Source organism: Ochotona curzoniae, unplaced genomic scaffold, assembly GCF_017591425.1.
Source record: "Ochotona curzoniae isolate NIBS_2020 unplaced genomic scaffold, NIBS_Ocur_1.0 scaffold_4701, whole genome shotgun sequence".
Classification (NCBI taxonomy): Eukaryota; Metazoa; Chordata; class Mammalia; order Lagomorpha; family Ochotonidae; genus Ochotona; species Ochotona curzoniae.
The window spans coordinates 23,487,908-23,509,833 of record NW_024467122.1 but is presented as its reverse complement, the minus strand read 5'-3'; the positions used below and the strand labels follow the sequence as shown (position 1 = coordinate 23,509,833).

The 21,926-nt window shown below is 39.3% G+C and overlaps 1 long non-coding RNA gene across 1 annotated transcript; it reads left to right on the top strand.

Moving 5' to 3' along the window:
• The first annotated feature begins 9,806 nt into the window (after positions 1–9,806).
• LOC121148953 lies at positions 9,807–20,550 on the top strand. The gene is made up of 3 exons (XR_005882604.1): positions 9,807–9,816; positions 11,489–11,492; positions 20,448–20,550. It is a non-coding gene; the product is annotated as an uncharacterized LOC121148953 (long non-coding RNA).
• Positions 20,551–21,926: the final 1,376 nt, after the last annotated feature.

Here is a 21,926-nt window from a genome sequence, read left to right as displayed (position 1 = left end):
GTTGGACTGTCTGCATGGTCCATGCCCGCAATGATGGAATTATAACTGGTTATGAAGTGTACTGCTGTAATAATATGTAAGAAATCAGTATGGGGAGAGGGCTTAGGGAGGGGTTGGGAGAATCCCAGAGCCTATGGAACTGTGTCATAAAATGAAATTAAAAAAATAATAATAGCTCTGTCACCAAGCAAAACCACGAAGTAGTTGGAGATGTTGCTATAGGACCTCCAAGCTGTGCACGCTTACCCAATGCACAGAAATTCAGTCACTGACATTAGCATGGTAGAAGAAAATAGGGATTTATTGCAAAGCACTGAGTCACAAGCCAGGCAGCTCTTTCCTAATTCCTGGATTCCCCAAGGCTTTAGGGGTGATGATTCTTACAATTCGAAGGGGTTGTGAGGTATGTGATTGCTCATGATGAAACTCTAGGTTGGTCAATGGAGCTTGTGACCTTCCTTTGATGAATATATTATGTCATGCTCTGAAACAGTTTGCATGACATGATGGTAGGGCTTCAGTGGTCTGAGGGGTTACTTTTGCAGGTGGTAATAACCTTCTGACTTAGACTTGGAACTTCCATGCCTAGAACTGGAATTCCCCAAGAGAAACCCTTGCAAACAATATTGGTCAACAGGGTTTCATCTACTGGGGATACACGTGACACCTGGAGTCCAGTGATAAGAAAACTGTAGGGCCAGCTGTGTGCAAAGGACAGGCCAGTACACCATGGGCTAAGGGAGACAGAGAAGAATTCCCATCCAGCTTTTATGTTGTGAGGTTTAGTCTCAACACTGGAAGAAGTTTACTGAGAGTCTGTTGCTTGGTTACATTCGTTGGCTGGTTCAATCATATCCAAATATCCCAGAATTTTCCCATGCATATTCAGAATTGCACTTAACAATATAGCTTGAAAATAGCAGCACATTTGGACAAGCTGGTTTCTATTAAATTTTTCTGTGAAACTGACCCTAAAAACTGGTTTATATCAATGAAAAGTCTACAGTTGAAGACTTAAGAGAAAATAGTATTCTTAAAGAATCCATCCACCAAGAATAATATCTAAGACACTAAGAAATGCAAGCATAATCATACTGCTTATTTAAAAAGTCCTCAAGCATCTATATAGAAGGAAGCTTTCTGATCCTTCCTAAACTAATTTGTTGAATTATCTGTTTAGCTTAATATTAAACATAATGTATTGCTTAGCTATTCCCTGCCTTTTTAGGCCCATTACATTTGTGTTTTCTTTGACCTGGAGGTCAAATGGAGTGACATTCATATTCACTCCTAAGACGCTGCCTCCTTTCTCACCATTACTGACTAGAAGCATATATTCCAATTAAGACCAACCAGAGTTCCTCATTTTTTTTTTCAACAGTTTCTAGGGAAACAGAAATTTACCCTTATCCAAAAGTTAGGCTGATATCATAATCCACTCACTCATACTTAAGAAAATACTGCCGACTGATTAATTTGCAAGCAATGCACATTAATTTTTTTACAATTTAAAAGGATGAGAAGTTCAAGATGAAGGTGCCAGTAGATCTTGGGTATGGTCTACATCTGGTGCCTTGTGCTGTGTTCCCTGGAAGGGACAAATGCTGTGTGTTCACTTGGTGTGTTACCAGTTAAAATTAGGCCCAGGTTTCAAGACACTGGATAGTCAGTACACCAAAGGTAAGAACTGATTCAAAGGAATGGGTGTACTCAAGTGGACATGTGGAGGAAAAGTGGACTGTTGCATCCTACATATTTAGTCCCATTTTCTAAGTTATTGGGGGGGATCTTAAAGTAAAAAGGAATCCAGGAAAGATTGCCAAGTAGATTTTCTAGGATCAGTGCTGACACCACATAAGGCTCCTTTGATAGTAAACTTGGCAAGCTATTCAGTGGTCCTAAATTCTTTCCTTTACTAATGTCTGCTGTTCTAGTCATCTCTGCGTGGTTAGCTGTGGATATATTTATGGTACACATATTCTGAACCTATATTTTAGTCAGCTGCATGGTTCGCAACTATCTTTCATTCATTAGAACATGGAAGGAAAGGAAGACATAATGTTTTGTTTTGTTTTGTTGTTTACAATTGCAAATGTGTGGTTAATCACAAAACTAACCCTTAAAGGAAAATGTAACATCTTCATGTAAGAATAAGGCTATCGGAAGCCTTTTGATAAAATCAATAATCCCTGTCCCAAAACTGAGCCTTCTTAGTCTGGCTGGCTTCCTGCTAATACAACAGAGATTCCATCTGGACATGAAGCTTGTAGGCACACAAATACTTCAATAGTAACAGGGGTGGGGAGAGCAGTTAGAAGAAACTCGTACTTACAGTGTGTTCAAAAAAGCGAGTGTAGGGTTGCAGGATAGATAGTAGGGCAGCAAGTGATTGTCAGCGAGGAGACAAAAAAACACCTTAATAGACCCTGGCACCATAGCACGCCAGGCTAAGCTGCTGCTGGTGATGCCATGAGTCTGCATGGATGTTGGTTCAAATCCTGCTGTTTTGTTTCCCATCCAGTTCCCTGAGAAAGCAGCAGATGGCCAAAATGTTTAAGTCCTTGCACCCATATGGGCAATCTGGAAGAATTTTCTACTTCTTGGCATTGACCTGGCCCAGTCCTGTGACCATTTGAGCCATCTAAGGAGTGAATCAATTTATGGAAGACAGTTCTTTTGTTTTCTCTCTTATCGTTAAATAAACAAACACATTTTTAAAAAAGATTTATTTATTTTTATTGGAAAGGCAGATATACAGAGAGGAGGAGAGATAGAGAGGAAGATCTTCCATCTGATGGTTCACTCCCCAAGCAGCTGTAACGGCTGGAGCTGAGCCAATCTGAAGCCAGGAGCCTCTTCCGATTCTCCCACACAGGTGCAGGGTCCCAAGGCTTTGGGCCATCCTCAACTGCTCTCCTAGGCCACAAGCAGGGAGCTGAATGGAAAGTGGAGCTGCTAGGATTAGAACTGGCACCCATATGGGATCCCAGTGTGTTCAAAGCGAGAGCTTTAACCACTATGCTATCATGCTGGGCCCCAAATAAAATAACACTTTTATAAAAATTTGGGGGCATTTATTTTGGAACACTGAAAAAACTGGGACTACTCCCTTGACATGCAGAAAGCCAATCACTGACATTGGATAGTTAAAGAAAAGTAGGTGAGGAAAAAGAAAAGTGCAGAGCCAGGAACCAGGCAACTATTGCTTAATTTCTGGTTCCCCGAGGAGTCCGGAGTGAAGTTCTTATAGATAGAAATTGGGGCTGGGAGGTGCATGTGTACAAGGTTCCTGATTGGCCAGTGAAGCTCATAATCTTTCCTTCTATTGGTCAGCAATGCTATAACTTTTAGAGAATCTGAAGTGGTTGGTGGGCTCTAGCCCCATCTGGGGTTCCCTGAATGTAGTAGCATTTTCACCAGAATTTTCCCTGGATGAAGCCCTGCAGACAAATGCTGGCCATTAGGGTTCTTTTCTATTGTAGAAACAAAGGACTCCTGCAGTCTGTGAAGAGGAGCATGGAAGACCAGCTGGATTAACTGTAATTCAGTGAATTCTTTTGACAGAAAGCAGGCAAGGACCACTTGTGCTAGGGGAGACAGACAGGAGGCTGGGTTCTGCTTTTGCATGATTGTGGTTTGAGTTCAACCTGAAGACACTGGACTCTGCTCAGGCAATGCACCATGAACTTCACCATGAAACATTTGTGCTTACCTCCCAGCCACTGTGTGAGGGCCCCTGGGGGGCTCTGCACCTGCCTCAGCAAGCTGCTTACAAAGGCACTTGCCCACTGCTCAGGCAGAAGGAAGCCTGGTTTTAATGCCCCTGCCTCTGTGTGGGCAGGCTCTCCCCCACTCTCCCTTAGTCCCTCTTGCACTCCCTGTATTCTGTCCTCTATAAGATGAAGTCTTTTCTACCTTAACACTGTACATAACATGTCTGTTAGTATAAGTGTCACTTGTTTTAATTCCTAAAGCTGACACCATGCTTCCTCCAATTTGATGGTGGCAGTCACCTATTCATTTTCATTTCTCCCTAGTTTCCAAAGTCCCTGCAGAACACAGTCAGCAGCTTTTTGAACTGACTTATTTATTTTCTTCCATATACTAGCCTCTTAGAACTGGGTGAACAAAAACACAGCCTCCACAATAATGAAACCCATATTGACGTGGATGATTAGTAGTCAAGAAATAAATTTTGTGAAAGAAAAGAAGTTAGATAAATTCTGAGCCCCAAATGATATTTTTACTTGCAGAAGTAAAGTACAATACAATGATATAAAAACTGCTTAGCTCCAGTACTACAATAGGAAGATGGTGTGTATATAGGGTGGCATTTATGTTAATCAGCAATTCTGAATGGATGTTATTTAGATTTGATAAAAATAATTTATTTTCTTCAATAGGAAGCAAGATGATTCTTCTTTTTCAAGGTTTATCTTTGGTATAAGACATTTACTATGAGCCTCACATTCAGTGCTTATCATTTAAATGTAAATCTTTAAGAAGTATAATTTCCAGGCTATTGCATTAGGTAGGAAGACAGAAATAAGCTTACTGTGAAAAGGGCCTGAGAAAACACAGTGCCCGGGGAACAATGCAGCGACCTCTGAAAGATGCCTTGGAAACAGCCTAGTGTTCACAGGATGGAGTCTTGTTCATAGGCATCCTGTCACTTTATTGGTGGCCCCAGCCATCCCCCAAATAAAGCACTCCAGGAGAATTTTCTGTCCTGCCAAGCAGGCCATATTGTCTGATAATACTGGACAACAAATACCTTGAGAGGAATTGTACGTGTTTCACATCCAGGAACCCTTTTCTCTTGGAGAAGAATCTAAGGGGAAGGGAAAATGGAAAGAGTGAGAAGAAGGAGGACCCCAAATGCTTATAAGCTTTGATTTGAATGCAATGCAGGCTCTCGTTCTTTGCTGAGATGCTGCCTGGCCTGCGAGGTGCCTTCTCTTCATAAATCTTGCCACTCTGCTTCCCCCAGTCTGAGTGTACCCTGGCACTCTCTCTGATTGGTCTGAAGAAGTAACCATCCTATCTGATGCATGCATAGACTCAACTGAAGGCGAATACTAATTTTTTTATCAATAATACAAAATTGTTATTTTTAGATATTTTTATTTAACTGTATGACACAAATCAGGAAGCAGTAATTTTTATGAGGAAAGTTGAGAGACAGTCACAGAGGTAAGTCTGTTTCTTTCCGGGCTGTTTAAGGTTGTGGCATTTGTGCAGCTACAGGGCTTGAGTGAAGTTCATGTGAAGAATTAGAAAAGGCTCAAGGGAGAGCATGTGACAATGCTTTGAGATACAGGTCCCTTTGGCACGGAGTCCAGAACTGAATGTAGGTAAGACGTGAGCAGAGCCCATTGTCGGACTGCTACTGCTCAGTGGATCAGGCCTTTGCTGCTTCAATGGCCAATTCACCAACAGCAAGTGGTGCTGAGAAGAAAGCATGTGTCTTAAGAAGCTGACATCTTGGGGAAAGAACAATCTCGACCTAAAACATGTTATTTCTGCCCGATCATCTAGTAAGAGGGCTTTGTAACGGACAGGGTCAGCTGCAAAGGAGGTTTGAAATGAAATGAGAAGTTGATGTGACTGATAATTATGCCGCTGTTCAGTCTGAGTGGAGACCCTGTGAATGGAAGCAGCATCGGTTGGGTGGGCCTCCTTGTTAGCTGAAAGTCCCCCTTTCTAAATCCTCTGGCCTCCCCACATCTTTAAGCTGGATTGCAATTCACTAGTCACAGGTAATTTTTAAAAATCTGTTTATTTATATTTGAAAGACAGACTATGGAGAGAGAAGGAGAGAGAGAAAACCTCCTTCTGCTGGTTCACTCTCCAGATGACCACAATAGCTAGCCAGAGCTGGGCTGGTGTGAAGCTGGGAGCCAGGAGTTTCTTCTAGGTGTCCTACATGACCGCATGTAGAGGCCAAGGATTTGAGCCTTTCTTTACTGCTTTCCCAGGGGTAAGCCTGGAACTGGATCAGAAATGGAGCCACCCATATGGGATGCTGGCACAGCAAGTAGAGGTTTACCCACCCACAGTGCTAGCCTGAAGTCACATACTCACAATGTAACTGGTTTTTATTATATAAAATATGAGAAGGGAGGAGCTGGTGCTATGGGGCAGCAGATTAAAATAACTGAGCCACTTTCTTTCTTGCCAGCTTCCCATATGGGTACCTGTTTCAATTCTGGCTGCTCCACTTCCCATCAAGCTCGCGGCTAATGGCCTGGGAAAGCAGTAGAGTATGGCTCATGTCTTTGGTCCCCTGAATCTACATGGGAGACCAGATAGAAGCCCCTGCTTCCTGGCTTCAGACTGACCCAGCTCCAGCCATTGTAGCCACTTTGGTAGTGAACCAACCAATCAGTTCCCACTTCTCATTTAGCTTGTTTCAATACTTCCTTAATGGCACATATTCTGTGACTAAAAATAAGACATGGCAGGAGTGCAGTGATTCTTTGTGAATTGGTAGAGCAGAGAAACATGAGACAGATTGGATATTTGTATTTTGCCAAGTCTTGTTAAAGGTCATTAGTGGCATTCCTATGAACAAATGAGGAACTGAACCAAAGGCAAGCATAATTATGTAATTTGCATTTGGATGCCTGAGTCTAAGGTTGTCAAGCTGACATGCTGCAAGGCTGTTTTCTGTTCATTGATTTGCTTCTAAGATTTAGATGGAAATATCAAAGGCATGCTTGTGACATTTTTACATGCCATGAAACTGGGAACCTCAATAAATATGCGAGGTGACACAATCATGTTCAATAAAGTTCTCTTGGCAGGCTAGAATAACGGACCAAATCCACTAAGATAAAACTTAATTGTGACACATTATAGGTCTTGCCTTTGCATCTTCAAATCAACTAGCCAGAAATAAAACGAGGAACAGCGGCTTTAACAGGGGCACATAAAGAAGGTGACTTAAGTCATTAAACTTTAACTCTGACAAAACCTGGCAATCACCAGGGTAGAATTTTAACAATTTCAGGGCACAAGATCCACCCTCAGATTTATGTTAATTGGCCTGTGGTAGATCCTAAGCATGAGAAATATTGGACGGCTTTGTATATGCAGCCAAGTTTCACACCACTAATTTCAGGGCAAGATGAATGAACAGCATGATATCACTGCCAAAAAATGGAAAGAAATAGGAAACAGGGAGAGCAGGAAAGAAAGAAGACGGGGGGGGGGGGAAGGGCAAAAGGGAAGAAAGAAATAGGAAAAGATACAAGTAATCTACAGAGAAGCACTGAACATTGCCCTTGGTGTCATGGGCTTTGGGGTAAGATAAAAGTGGCTGTATAATTTCAGCTCCTTTCAAGATGTATGACCTTAACTGCTTTTGATTTGAATATTCTTTTCCTTTATGTGACAGCAGAAGTCCTACCTCTTATTGAATCAAATTTTCCGAATGGAATGCTGGGCCAAGGTCTGACACATACTCAGTATACAATGAAACGGTGGCACAGGTTATTACTGAACTACAGTAATGGAATTATCCAATTTGGAAGGTGGGATTTGCTCTTCTCCGATCTATGTAAAACATAGTAGTACTTAATTTCTAGACAAGAGTCTTCAGGAAACATAGAAAGACTGGTTTTATTTTTGGTTATGGAAGAACAACTTGAAACTATATAAGAAACACTTAAAACCAATCCAAATTTTAGACTAGAACAAAAGATGCAATTGGTTATGAAAGGAGAACTAAGCTACTGTCACGAGACAGATTGGGCTATTCTGTAAGAATCTAAAGAGTAAAATTGGGGGAATGGGCAGGAGCTAATGGAGGAGAGTGCCATATGGGATGATGGCAGTACACACCACGTCTTATACTGCATGTCAGACCTTACACAGTTTAATACCTGGTGACATAGATATAAAAGAGGGACCCATGCATCTTCATTCCTCCTGTTACACCTTGGGAAGTATTACTGTTTAAAAACATCATTCTTTTCTCCCTAACCCAGACTGATCTTTTTCCTAAACTTCAAGCTTCTGACAAGATGTTATGATTGGCACAAGTATTTCCTATGTATTCTCACTCTTGCAGGTGGTCTTTAACATTAAGAACTCCGTACCTTCACAGATTGTGAAAGGCATCCCAATATTTGAGAAGATCCTGAAATTTCATAGACAAATGTTACTGAATTATAAGTTTTTATTGGAGCAGAAAAATTCAAACCATGCATTTAAAAAAAAAATCGTATACATTTTCCATGGGCTTTTTGGAAGAGCTTTCATAAATGGACCCAATAGTACCTCTTGCAAAATACACATTTTTTGCAAGAGGAGTGAATGTTTCTTCCAGATTCTTACTGTCTCCTTCCTTGAAAATGGATGCTTACTGGTTAACAGCCTCAGCTTCCCTTCTGCTCTTTAGCTGCGCTGTTTTGGAGTTGGTGCTGTAATTTACATGATTGGTAAAGATGCGAATGTTAATTGAGCTTACTGTGTTGGTCTTCTCTTGCTGTTAGGAGTCAGCTCTCTGCAGCATGCCTTCCTTTGCATGGTCCCCTCACAGGCATGCCCCTGCCTGGTAAAGAAAGGTGGCATCTGGTTTGAGAGCTGCTGTATCAGGGGCTAGGTCTGCTTCTTCTGGGGTTAGGAAGACCTACGTTTTTTTTAGCTAAGCCGTATGTTTGAACTCTAAATTTTGTTAGACATAAAGATGATACTTTGAGATTTTTTTTTTTGAGTCATTTCTACTTTTTAAGAAAAATTTCAGTCTCAAGTTTTCCAGAAATCAGGTAGGGAACAGAGTACCTTTTATGTTTTGCATCCTCCCCAGAGACTCTGACAGGTATGGAGTCAGATCGGGGAACACATCAGAAGAGCAAGTGGAGATGTGAATGTGGGGTGTTGTGATCTGTATATTTGTTTTTCTCCTGTGAAGGAGGCTTTATAAAAATGGAGAAGCCGCTTGAATACTGGTATTTGATGAATTCCTTCAACTCTACATTTTGTCTTTTTATAGACCATAATACCATCTACCTATTCCTAATAATAAAATATTCCTCAATATAATATTAAATTATTATCCATATTTAAATATTTCTGTAGAAATAAGATATTTATATATAATTTAAAATCACGTGTATAAATATTATTTATTAATATACAATAATAAAATAGTCCACAAATAATAAAATATTAACTGGACAGTGACTAATATATCATTTGTATATAACACCTCCAAAAGATGGCTTTTAAAAATAATTTGCTTAATTTAGGAAGGAGTTTTAGGTTTTACAGAATATAGAGTTGGAAGTACGTAGGATTTTCATATACTCTTTTAGAATTTAAACTTTCCACCACCCCCCATTTCTCTCGTTAGCATTTTATAGTAGAGTGGTATACTTGTTCAAGTTTGAGATGCCAGTGGCCGGCTTAACACAGCGAGTTAAGCCACCACATGGGATAGCCACACCCCTGATGGAGTGCCTGGGTTTAATTTGGCCTCCACTTCTAATCAGCTTCCTATAAGTACACTCGGGAAGCAGCAAATGATGACTCAAGTACTTGAGTTTCTGCCTCCCATGTGGGAGACCCAGATTGGGATCCTGGTTCCTAGTTTTGGCTTAGTCCAATAGCGGCTATGAGAACCATATGAGGATTTAAATAACTGTCAGCCATTTGTCTTTCACACTCCTCTCTGTCTGTAGTCAGGGAAGTAAATCTGCTTGAAGGCCTAATTTTATCAAGTCATGGGACAAATTGGAAGTATTTGCCTTGGCATTCAAATGGCAAAATTCTAAGCTTGCATGTCTGAATGAAGTGTAGCTGTATCTGTGTGTCCTGGAGGAAAAGGTGTTGTTACCTAAATATATCACATGCTAACTTTTCAGAAAGTGAGTATATTAACTTTGCACCACACATACCTACCACAGTTTCTGTTTTAGCGGTTAGCATAAACATTCATGACCTCCTGGAAGATACCTGAGTAATTTTGCAGGTTTCATTTTTAATCCAATCTCCAGTCTTGCAGTTGCTTGCATTTACCCTAGTTTATTCTTTGTCTCTTGCCTCTTCACATTTCAAAAGCTTCAGCTGAAAGCCTCCATCACTTTATGACCCAGATTCACGCAATGTCCTCTTAATCTTTGCCTTCCAAATCTACCTCTTACATTGCTTATTACAATGCATTTTATAAAAAGCACATATGCTGGTGGCATTGCCCTCCATGAAATCTAGCAATCAAAATTCTTCAGCACAGTAGAGGTGTCTTCATGATCCGAAACTCAGCTGTGCATCCCAGTTTTACCTTTGGTTACTTTCCCAGATTTACAATGTGCATCAGCTATAAATAACCGCTGATATTTCTTTGAGTATTTTCATTCATCCTGGCCTGAAAAAAAGCCCTTCTTGTTCTTTTCTTGGCTGAGGATTGAACTCCCTTACGAGGCTGTCTCTGAAAAGCATTCATCATTCCTGTGCATCACAAGGCTTCTCTGGGCCCTCACAGCACTGCCAGATTTTTAAAGGATCCAATTATTTATTTGAAAATGAGAGATATAGTGAGAGAAGGAGAGGGATAGAGTGGGACGGAGAAACACCTTGGAACTGAGCAGATTGGCTCAGTTCTAGCCTTTGTGGTAATTTGAGAAATGAACCAGCAGATGGAAGACTTCTGTTTCTCCTCCTTTCTCTGTAAGATATGCCTTTCAAATAAAAACAAATACATTGTACAATGATGTAATTCAGAGAAGCACAATTAAGCATGGCAAAAGATTCTGTTTACCCTGGCATAGATGTTGCAGAAGTATGATCAGGATATCTGTGCTGTGAAGAGTTGAGCACTATAAACTCAACAAAAGATTTCAGCATTAATTTGCAGAATTTGTAATTTTTCAGATATTAGCATTTCTTTATGTTTTGTTTTTCTTTCTGAAAGTAGACACAAGTAAGTGAGGATATAGCATTTGAATAGTTTACTTAATAACGCTCCATAAGTAATTAATGTCATTCTAGTAACTATCAAAGAGTAATGTTGAAACCAATGTGATGGTATTGGAAGTCGAGGTTTTGGAAGGTTAGTAGGTTTAGAACGAGTTGTGGGTCTGGAGCCCTTTGATGGGATTAGCCTTTGATCTTCTCATCCCAGGAGCTCCAGAGAAGGCAGGTTTCTGTGACCCAGGAAGAAGGCTCCAAGCAGTAATGGAATCTGCAGGTCATTGATCTTGGAGTCGCCAGCCCCTAGAACTCTGAAAAACAAATGTCTTTTGTTGAAGAATTAGTCTATTTTATCCTATTATAGCAGCCCACTCTGACTAAGACAAAGAGTCAATGTTTGTAATTCCTGGAGTGAATCATTAATATATGACTGAAATGACATGTAGGATAAATCACTGAAAGTGATAATGTCAAAAACTTAGCAATCAGTGACTTATTAATCTTGCATGAGGAAATTTAAATCATTCATAATGATGGCAGAAACAACTAGGCAGAATTTCTAGGCAGCTGAGAGAATGGTGGCCATGTTAAAGCAAATTATCTTTAGAAGGCCTTTGCATACCAACAAGCATAAAATCCACAGCTCCAACACAGAAGTCAGAAAACTTAACAGAGCTTAAATTATTTGTAAGTGGAAGAATACACCCCAATTTCCGATAGTGTTGCCTCTAGTGCTTCTGTTGCAAGCCCATACAGAATGTAAGGGAATCTGACAAAAGTATATGGAAAAATGAAGAGAACCAAAGAGCATGGAAATGAGAGCTGGAAACCTGAATGCTCATGCTAAGAATGTGACATCACGGAAAGAGATTCTGTTAAATTGTGTCTCTGCTTTCAGGGAAACAAAAGGCAAAGAGCAAGAGATTATCTCAGAAAGATGGTGCTTCTGCTTCTGCAGAAGAGAGAGGTATAAAGGGGAGAGTTTCCATCTGGAGAGTGACTGTAAACAGTGAAAGAAGGAAGAAATGGAAGTTTAGGATACAGCAAGACAAATTTAGGATACCGCAAGTAAAAATTTCACATGCAATAACATCAGTATCCCATTCTCACCCCTAAAAGTTATTTATTTAAAAAGAAAAAGTTGGTTTATTTTCTCAACAGGTGCAAAACTATTTTAAGTGAAGAATACTACGAACCACCCCAAACCATTAAACCAGATGAAGAAATCTGGTTTTATTGTTTTAGCCATAAAAACAACAAACATGATGGTTTCGTAGGAATCCCAAAAGTGAAACAAACAAACAAAAAACAAAAAACAAACAAACAAAAAAAGCAAAAACCTAGAAGATGTGAGAGTTTAAGATGAAATAAAATTATATTGAAGCTTGCAACACATACATTTATGGATGTTAATGGGAAACATTTTGGATGTTGATGGAAAACACTCTGCAATTTAAGCCTTCAAACTGTAAATAATTATCTTTGTGATGTGTTTATGCCACATTTTCAGATGTTTTGTTGGTGGTTTTACTGCTCAAGAATCACCCCAAGCATAGTGCTGTTTAGTTCTAACCAAAAGAGGACTGTGAAATGTCTTGTGAAAGATAAGAGCAAAGACTTCTGTCATGACTTGAAAACCATGTGAGAACCAAAAGTTACCGTTAGAATTGAAACACCAAAGCATAAAAGGAGAGAGAGTGAAATACAAGAATGTGGGCATAATCAAAGACAGAATTCAGAAATAAAAATATGAAACTTTAGGGCCCGGCGCGGTGGCGCAAGTGGTTAAGTCCTCGCCTAGCACGCCCGGGATCCCATATGGGCGCCGGTTCTAATCCCGGCAGCCCCGCTTCCCTTCCAGCTCCCTGCCTGTGGCCTGGGAAAGCAGTCGAGGACAGCCCAAGGCTTTGGGAACCTGCACCCGCGTGGGAGACCCGGAAGAGGCTCCTGGCTTCGGATCGGCATAGTATCGACCCGTTGCGGCTCACTTGGGGAGTGAATCATCGGACGGAAGATCTTCCTCTCTGTCTCTCCTCTCTGTATATCCGCCTTTCCAATAAAAAATAATAAAAATAAATCTTTAAAAAAAAAAAAATATGAAACTTTAATAATCCAGAAAGTTAATATAGAAAATACATAGAATGTAGTGCATGGACAAAAAATAGCACATGTGAGATGCATATCGTCATTATAGCAAAATGACAGGGTAAAACTAATTGTAGTAGTAGTCATATCAATCTATGTAAAAGAATTTCAAGGGACCAATGCTGTGACGTAGTAGGTAAGGTCACTGCCTGTGGTACCAGCACCGCAAAAGGTTTGAGTTTCAGTTGTTCTACTTCAAATTCAGTTCCTGCTAATGAACTGGAAAATAAATGAAAAATTGGGCTCTGCACCTACACTGTAGACCAGGAAGAAACTCCTGGCTTTAGACTGGCCCAGCTCTGGTGTTATAGCCATTTGGGGTGGGGGAGTGAATAGGGGGATAGAAGATATTTCTGTCTCTCTGTCCCTCTCTCTCTCTGCAACTCCATTTTCAAATAAATCTTCCAAAAAATAAGTAATCTTAAAAAAGTAAATGCAAAACAAATCCCAGTTGTGCATCCTAGTCAATATATTTCTAGCCCACAGTGATTTGGAAGGACTGAAGAGTGAGGGGGCAAAGGTGCACTACAAAAAAATCACAAGACAGGAGTTGCAATTCATATTTTGAGATCAAATTTAAGCCAAATGCTATTAAATACAATATAAAGGACATATTTTGATGCTAAAAGCCATCATTTGAAATATAACAGTTATGAATATCTGTGCATCAAATAATGCACCAAAGTTCTTAACTGTTTAAATCGTTATTGATTAGGGGATACTTATGGGGTTGGATATACAACAACAATGACCAACAAGGAGTACCCTGGATTCGGGGGATCGAGCTTTGTTTTGGGTGATGTTATTAAAGGAATTCCAAAGATGTGTGGCAGAAACACTACTAAAGTGATTTCATAGAGAATTTCACTACAGCACAGATTTCAATATGTATGTTCAGAATTTGAAATCATTTCACAGATTTGCAATCATTGAAGCTCTTATCATTGTATTAATTGTGAGTATCCAATTATATTTTCTGCTTGGTATGTTGTTAACAGCTATAACATTGATGTGTATGTGTGCACCTGTTTGCATGACATTAAATGAGTCCTGATCGTCTGGGACTTGTAATAGAATGTGAAATGCATTTCAGTCATGAAAATAATGTAACTTATTAGATATTAACTCTTGTCCCAAATAATTAAATTTAGTATAAGACACAATAATTTATACCAATTCCCAGAAAATATAAAAATGTTTTATGGTATAAGCCTACACATGAACTGGCTGGATAAAACTAGAGGGGGGTTAACTAGTCTATATTCAAATTACCTTTCAAGTTATCAATGTTAACACAAACATTTAATAGCTCCTCTGAGTGCTCCATCTGTATGCCCTTGACTCATGCTGTGCACTGATCCAAAATGACATTTGGAAGTCTTTTGCTCCATCAGTACCCTTCACTCTATGTCTAATGCTTACAAGAAATACTGTCAGACATTCGGAGAACTATCTATCACTAGGCAACCAGATGAATGCAGAATCAGATCATATAAATCATGTATACCGTGGACTAAATATAGCCGTAATTGTAAATGGCAGAGAGAATAAAAGGTGTTACTGTTGTAGTAACATTCATGGTAACATTCAAATTCTTCATTTTAATATTTGATAAAGCAATAGTGTTAGATATACATATAACCTTGTTCCTAGTTGGACAGAAGAACTGACAATAATTCTGATGAATTTTTAGAAGATTTATTTATTTATTTGAAGGTTAGATTTACAGAGATGGACCGGGAGAGACAGTGAGAGAGTTTTCCTCTGCTGGTTCATTTCCCAGGTGGCCATAATGACCAGGTCTGAGCCAGACCAAGTTAGGAACTAGGATCTTCATACTGGTTTCCCACGTGGATGGCAGGGTTCAAGCACTTGGGCTATCTTCTGCTGCCTTTCCCAGACCATCGGTAGGGAGGTGGCTCAGGAGTAGAGCAGCCAAGTACTGGCAGCATTACCTATTATGGCACAATGCCAGTCCACAGGTGATAATTTTTCAGACATTGATTCTGTAGTAGAAACTTTCAAGATATGGAATTTGGGACTCTAACTCATCATTAGAAAGCTATCAGAAAGCTTCTTTTTTTACCCTTGTATTAATTTTCCATTTCTTGTATAGTTTAATATCTCTACATTTCCTGGGAATTGAATTTAGTAGATATTTGTTGACATCATGATATCCCATGTCGCTATCATTGTACTGTAATAAAATATATCTCCAGTGATAAACCTTAGGGCATAATTTTAATAGATCTCTGATTTAAAGGAGAAAACTGGTTACACACCATTAAAAGCAAAATATGACAAAGAAGCTATTTCCAAGGTGCTTCTATTATTTCAGAATTATAGCATTTATACAAAAAAAAAGTATAGGCAGGTAATATCCACAAAACAAAATGCATTTTTATTGCCTTATTTTCCACTCATGGAATGCATTCCTCCCTTGGGTACCATGGCTCATGTAGAGTAAATCTTAAGTTTAGACTCACAGGGATAGGGAATCTTTTCTTCTGCTAAGTGATGCTTAGAGAGTTATAACATCATTCATGGGCCGTAGAAAATTATCACCTTAAAATTTAGCCTGCTATGGATTTATTGATTTTTGAGTCCTACCTTCAGGTGCCTTGGCAGAGCCTGGCCAAATGATTTCATAGGCCCTATACAATGTGTGAGCCAGACACTCCCCACCCTGGTTCACAGGACTGGGAAGTATTTTGTGATACTTCTTAGATGTAATGGGAAGAGGGCCATTCCCATCCCAGCATCTATCCTGCCATATAGGACATCTCAGTTTTAAATGTGTCTTCCAGGGGCACTGAAAAAGATTAGCACATGCTAATCAGTATCTCAGAATTTCAACAACACTGGATATTTTTGAGTTAGCAGATACATGGCAATCCCAGTAAATCTAGTTATCAACTGATATTCTCACATTTTCCCCTTGTAGATCAAATTGCATTATTAGGAGAATATTCCTGTAAATAGATTTTTATTCTATTAATCACCATATTGCCATGAGTGTCAGAACAGAAGACAGTCCACTTTCATTTTGACACTTTCCCTTGAAGAAATATCACCGCTCCTGCCATGACTGAAGAGCTCATAGTGGAAGTGGTTGCTAAGGGAGAGCATGCATTTTTGATTACATGAATAACTTGGATGCTAGCCACCTTGGCTTTTTGTTTATAATCTCTAAATAAGACACCAGTGGAATGACTTCTGAAAGAGTTTGATGGACATCCTCACAAAAGCTATCCTATTCATTGGATTACTGTGTGCTGAAATAATGGCCTTTTGGTAAGCCTTCACATAGAGCATAAATATTCATGAGCATTGATCCCATTCTAATAGTGCCATTCAGTAATATACCTTAGAAATATTACTGCTATCTTGTTTCTTCCATACTTATATGGCCAAATTGTTAGCAGCTTGAGATACATGCATATCAAACAATTCTTGGTGCAAACATTGGCCCTATATCGGTAGTTATTAAATTATTAAAGGACTACTTAATACACAATTTGTATAGCAAAAAATAATACAGTGGATCAGTTTTGCAAATCATAGCTGGGATATAGAAGGATACAAATCAATAAAGTAACTTTCAGTTGACAAAAAAGTATTCATCCATCAGTGAGGTAGCGTAGTATTTATGCAAATAAATTTTTACTGGTTGTTTTCTTGGTAATTTATTTTTTGTGATTCTTCCTAATATCGTGTTATGAAACAGAACAGGCAAGGCAGTTGTCTGATCACTCTGCTCAGGTCACTCACAGTGCTGGACTGCCAGAGGCCACGTCCATGGACACAGCAGTAGTGTCATTTCACTGTTTCCTGCTCTCTGTTGTGTTTTTCTAGGGATGGGTAATTTACTTCTTGCAGATGAGAAAAAAGGAATTATAGAGGTTGCCTATCTCTACCCCAAAGCAGGATTAGTCTTTCTGTTAAATTCTTTAGATATTTAGATTTCATCATTTTTCACTAGATACAGTTTGAAAAAGTGGTACTAAGGGGTCTAACTTTATGATGAAGTGGATTAGACCACCAATAGCAATGTAAGCATCCCATATCAGATTACTGGTCCCAACTTCTCTTCTGATCTGGTTGACTGTGAATACACCTGGGAAAACAGAAGCAGACAGCTCATGTACTGAGGTTCTGCCAAACACGTGGGAGAGTCAGATGGAGTTCTTGGCTTCGGATCTTGGTCTGATCCAGCCCTGGCTGCTGTGGCCATCTGGGGAGATAATCAGAGTATGGAAAACCTCTCTCCCTCTCTCTGTCCTTCTATCATACTGTCTTTCAAACATATAATTATTTTTAAAAATATACTATGTAAAAACAAATGTGAACATTTTAAAATCTATGATAGAAATTATAGTAAATTAATAATTGTTAAGAATAGGGAGGACAGGAATAAATAAATTGCAACCCATAAACTAGATGCTTTCATCATATGAGCACAGCTGATTACAGTGCTAGAATAATGAATTTGGTAGTGGAAACCGATAGAAATTAGGAGTTACTGTGAAAAGCAGATAGAGACAGTGAGTCAACCCTAAAAGAAAAAGTGAATCGCATGCTGGTAAGAGGAACTTCAGTTCAAAAATACAAAATATCTGAGAAGCTATCAGATCATTGCTAATTATATACATACATATATATAGAGAGACAGAATATATTTACTATATGTAATATATTACAAATATTACCTACATTTTATATTTAATATTTGTTATATATAATACATATATTTAAGTATTAAACACATTAAAATATAATAAATAAGGAAATCATAAAATAAGAAATAAGTGTGATAAAGAATATTTGGCATTATTGGCCATTAATGAAATGGAGGTGACAACCACAGTGAGTATGCTGATATATGTATATTTAATGGCGAATGGAAACAATGCAAAAGAAACACCCTACTGGCAAAGCTGCAGGTGAAGGGAGACTCACCGCTGATAGGGACATAAAAATGGGCGCAAAATTACTGTTAAAATGGTTTACAGCTTGGCAGGATTTTTTTTTTCTTAATGAAAAGATACATTTATAGTATAATCCAGTAGTCTTACTCCTGTTTACCCAAAATTAAAGAAATAAGGAATCTTTGATAAAATTCAAGGGGTGATATTTAATAAGGACAAAAACCACTTCCTTACCGAGAACAATGAACAAGAAACTAATGGGACTGGTGCTGTGGCTTGTCATTTTAAGCTGCCGCCTGCCTGCACGACCAGCAACCCCTGTCTGCAATCCAAGTCTTGGCTGCTGCTCTTTCAGTCCAGCTCCCTGCTAATGTACCTGAGAAAGCAGCAGAAAAGGACTCAAGTGTTTGGGCCCATGTGCCCACGTGGAAGACCCAGAACAGTTCCTGATTTGACCTGCCCCAGTCCTGGCCATGAGAGCCATTAGGGAGTGAATTGGTAGTTGGAATGAGCCTCCACTCTGTTTTTCTGTGTAAATCTGAGTTCCAAATAAAAAACAAACAAATGAAACAAACAAGAAACAAAGGAAAAAAATAAAGTTCCAACAGATTCCTGATGTCTGAAGATGAGGAACAACTTTTGCTGTCTTTATTAAACAGAGATGCTGTTATCTATTGAGTATTAAAAAAAATGGACATGAATTTGCATGCTGAGAGAGTAGAGAAGTGTCAGAATCGCCCAAGTGGTGTTCTGACATCGGTTCATATCCTGGTTGTTCCACAATCCAGCTCTCTGCTAATGTGCCTGGGAAAGCAGTGGAAGATGGCCTAGGTGTTTGGGCACCTGTAACCCATGTGGAAGACCCAGAGGAAGCTCCTTGGTACTGATTTCAGCCTGACCCCGCACTCATCTGTGTAGCTATTTGTGGAGTGAGCCAGTAGGTGGATGATCTCTGTCTCTCCCCCAACACTCCTCTGTTCCTGCCTCTATACCTCTCTCTGTATCTCTTATTTTTAAAATAAATAAATGGATATTTTAAAAGGCAGTTACAGTTAAGTCAAATAGTGATTTTATCAATCAAGGAATCATGGACACGGCGTGGTAGCCTTGCTTCTGGAATCCTCACCTTGCACCTGCTGGGATCCCATATGGATGCTGGTCCTAATCCCAGAAGCCCCACTTCCCATCTCGCTTTCTGCTTGTGGCCTGGGGAAGCACTGGAGGATGTTACAAAGCCTTGGCACCCAGCACCCACATGGGAGACTCAGAAGAGTCTCCTGGTTCCTGGCTTCAAATCAGCTCAGCTCTGGCCATTGTGGCCTCTTGGGGAGTGAATTATTGGATGGAAGCTGTTCCTCTCTGTTTCTTTTCCTCTCTGTATATTTGACTTTCCAATAAGAATAAATAAATATTTTTAAAAAAGAAGGAATAAGAGATTCTATACATTATATTTTTGTGATAACTCATTTTCTATATGACATGTAATGTATATATGAAAGATAATCACTCTTGTTCAGTACTCTTCTCAGGACTTCTAATAATGCCTGGTATAAATGCATCTAACAAATACGTGTTGAATATAACAATAAGTAAGTGAATGAATGAAAATCTCTTAAGCGGCTCATGAGTAAAATATTTATAATGTCAACTCCATGGGCATGTGATCTGTGATATTAATTGCTAAGAGAACACCACGTTGTAATTTCTAATAGCTTTTAAACATAGATTTACTTTTATTTATCTATCTATCTATCTATCTATCTATCTATCTATCTATCTATCTATCCCTGGAAAGGCAGAGTTACAGAGAAAGAAAGAGACAAGTAGGTCTTTCATCACCTGAGTCACTCCTGAAATGGCTGCAACAGCCACAGCTGGACTGGCCTGATGCCAGAAACCAGGAGCTTCTTTCAGGTCTCCTACATGTCTGCAGAGGCCCAAGGACTTTGACCAGCCTTCCTTATTTTGCTAGGCAATAGACTTGGAGCTGGATTATAAATGGACCTACGAGGACTTGCTTATATGGGATTTGACAGTGCTGCAGTTAGAGGCTTAGCTTGCTTCACTGCCACACAAGCCCCTTGTTGATTTTTTAATGAGATCACATTTTGTGTTGTATTGTGCCCTGTGCATTTACAGACCCAAATACACAATTTTAGTGGCTGGAAACATGTAAACAGTGGAAAAACAAGGAGTGAGGAATTCTCAGGTAGGAATTATAGTTGCCAAATTGAACAGGTGGAAGTACAGGACAACAACTCGAATTTGGATTTGTCAATATTAAATGCAATGTACCATACCTAAAAACCTGTTGCTTACCTGACATTGAAATTTAAGTTGATGCCCTGCTTTTTAAATTTTTTAGAAAGTCCAGTAGAAACAAATCAGAGACTGAAGTAGCTCACTATGAATTCTAGGCTAACTTTGCAAATGAGCCGATTCTAGAGAATATGGAAGGAGGAGACTGATATATCCAAATGTGAGGCTACAGTACAGTGTGCATTTCTACTTCTGGATCAAGGATGGACTCCCAGTGAAACTGTTGGATGTGTCTTGACATTGGGTTGCTGGACTTTGCTATTGTCTGTGCCATCAATGATAGACTTATGATTGTATATGAAGAACTATACTGTCTTGGGGGTATTCTGTCCAACAGGCCCCAAGACCACCGAAGGGAGCGACGACTGCTCTTCTACAGCAGAAACACTGGAGACAAACAGGTGGTAAAGAATGTCCATTTATTTGAGAGAAGTCACAAGCTTACATGGGAGAAGTGGGTAGGCAGAAGGATGGTCCCAACAGTACAACAACATTGTGACTGACTAGCATATGTCTATCTCTCTTGACCCGCCAATGAAGTTAACGGTCAGAAAGTACAGAAAGCACAGGAAATTGTATCTCAGGGCAGACTCCTTACCTGCTGAAAAGCAGGATGAATGCAACATTTGACTTCCTAGAGTTGTTTACCAAGGCAATCTTAGAAGACTAGGGAAAAGAGACTGGGGTGTAGTCTATTGTTGCATGCCCAGTTAACAAGCCATGTTAGTGTCTATTAGCTAAGGTATGCCATGTGTCCACCTCCTCCCATATGGGCTAGGTAGGCAGAGAACCAGGGGCGATCTCCCGAAATGCTGTTGTAATGATATGGGAGAACTCAGCGCTTGTGCCGGGGTATTAGGGGAGAGGGTAGGGGAAATCTCAGGGCCTATGGAGTTGTATCATAAAATGATGATTAAAAAATGAAAAAAAAAGAATGGTTTAGTAGAAGTGGAAAAGTATAAGATGTGAAGATGGAGCAGGGGAATAAAGATAAGTTCAGGGCATTGGATAGTATAGGTGGAGCCATTCTGACAGAAGAGTTAGCTCTAAATATGCCCATCATAGGTAGATTGAAATATTGAAATTAAGTGTAGGTAGATGGCACCAGATTTTGGAAGCATAGGCAAAGCAACAGTGCTAAAAGGAATAGCTATGTAGCTATATCAGTCATCTGCAGTGACAAATGTGAGGAGCTTGAATAAATACCATAGCTGAATCAGATGTTCAAATAATAAGGGTAATTAAGAAAAGTGTAAGTCAGAGAAGGGAAAGATGAGGAGAAAATAATGGAATTTTGTCTGGAGTAAATCCAACTAGCTTGCATGAGAAATATTTTCTTCAGTAGCTTATATGTTTGAATTTACTACTTTAGTTAATTAAATATAAAAATCACATAAGAATGCAGTTGTAACATGTTTTATACATTAAAAAGTTTGATTCTCTGACTTTTAAAATTTATTAGTGATTATTTTATTATTCATTATTATTATCATTTTATGCTACAGTTCCATAGGCTCCTGGGATTTACCTTATCCCTTCCCCAATTCGCTCCCCCCAACCTAGTTTCTCTAACATTACTAAAGTATAGTTCTTCATACACAGTCATATGGCCATCATTGT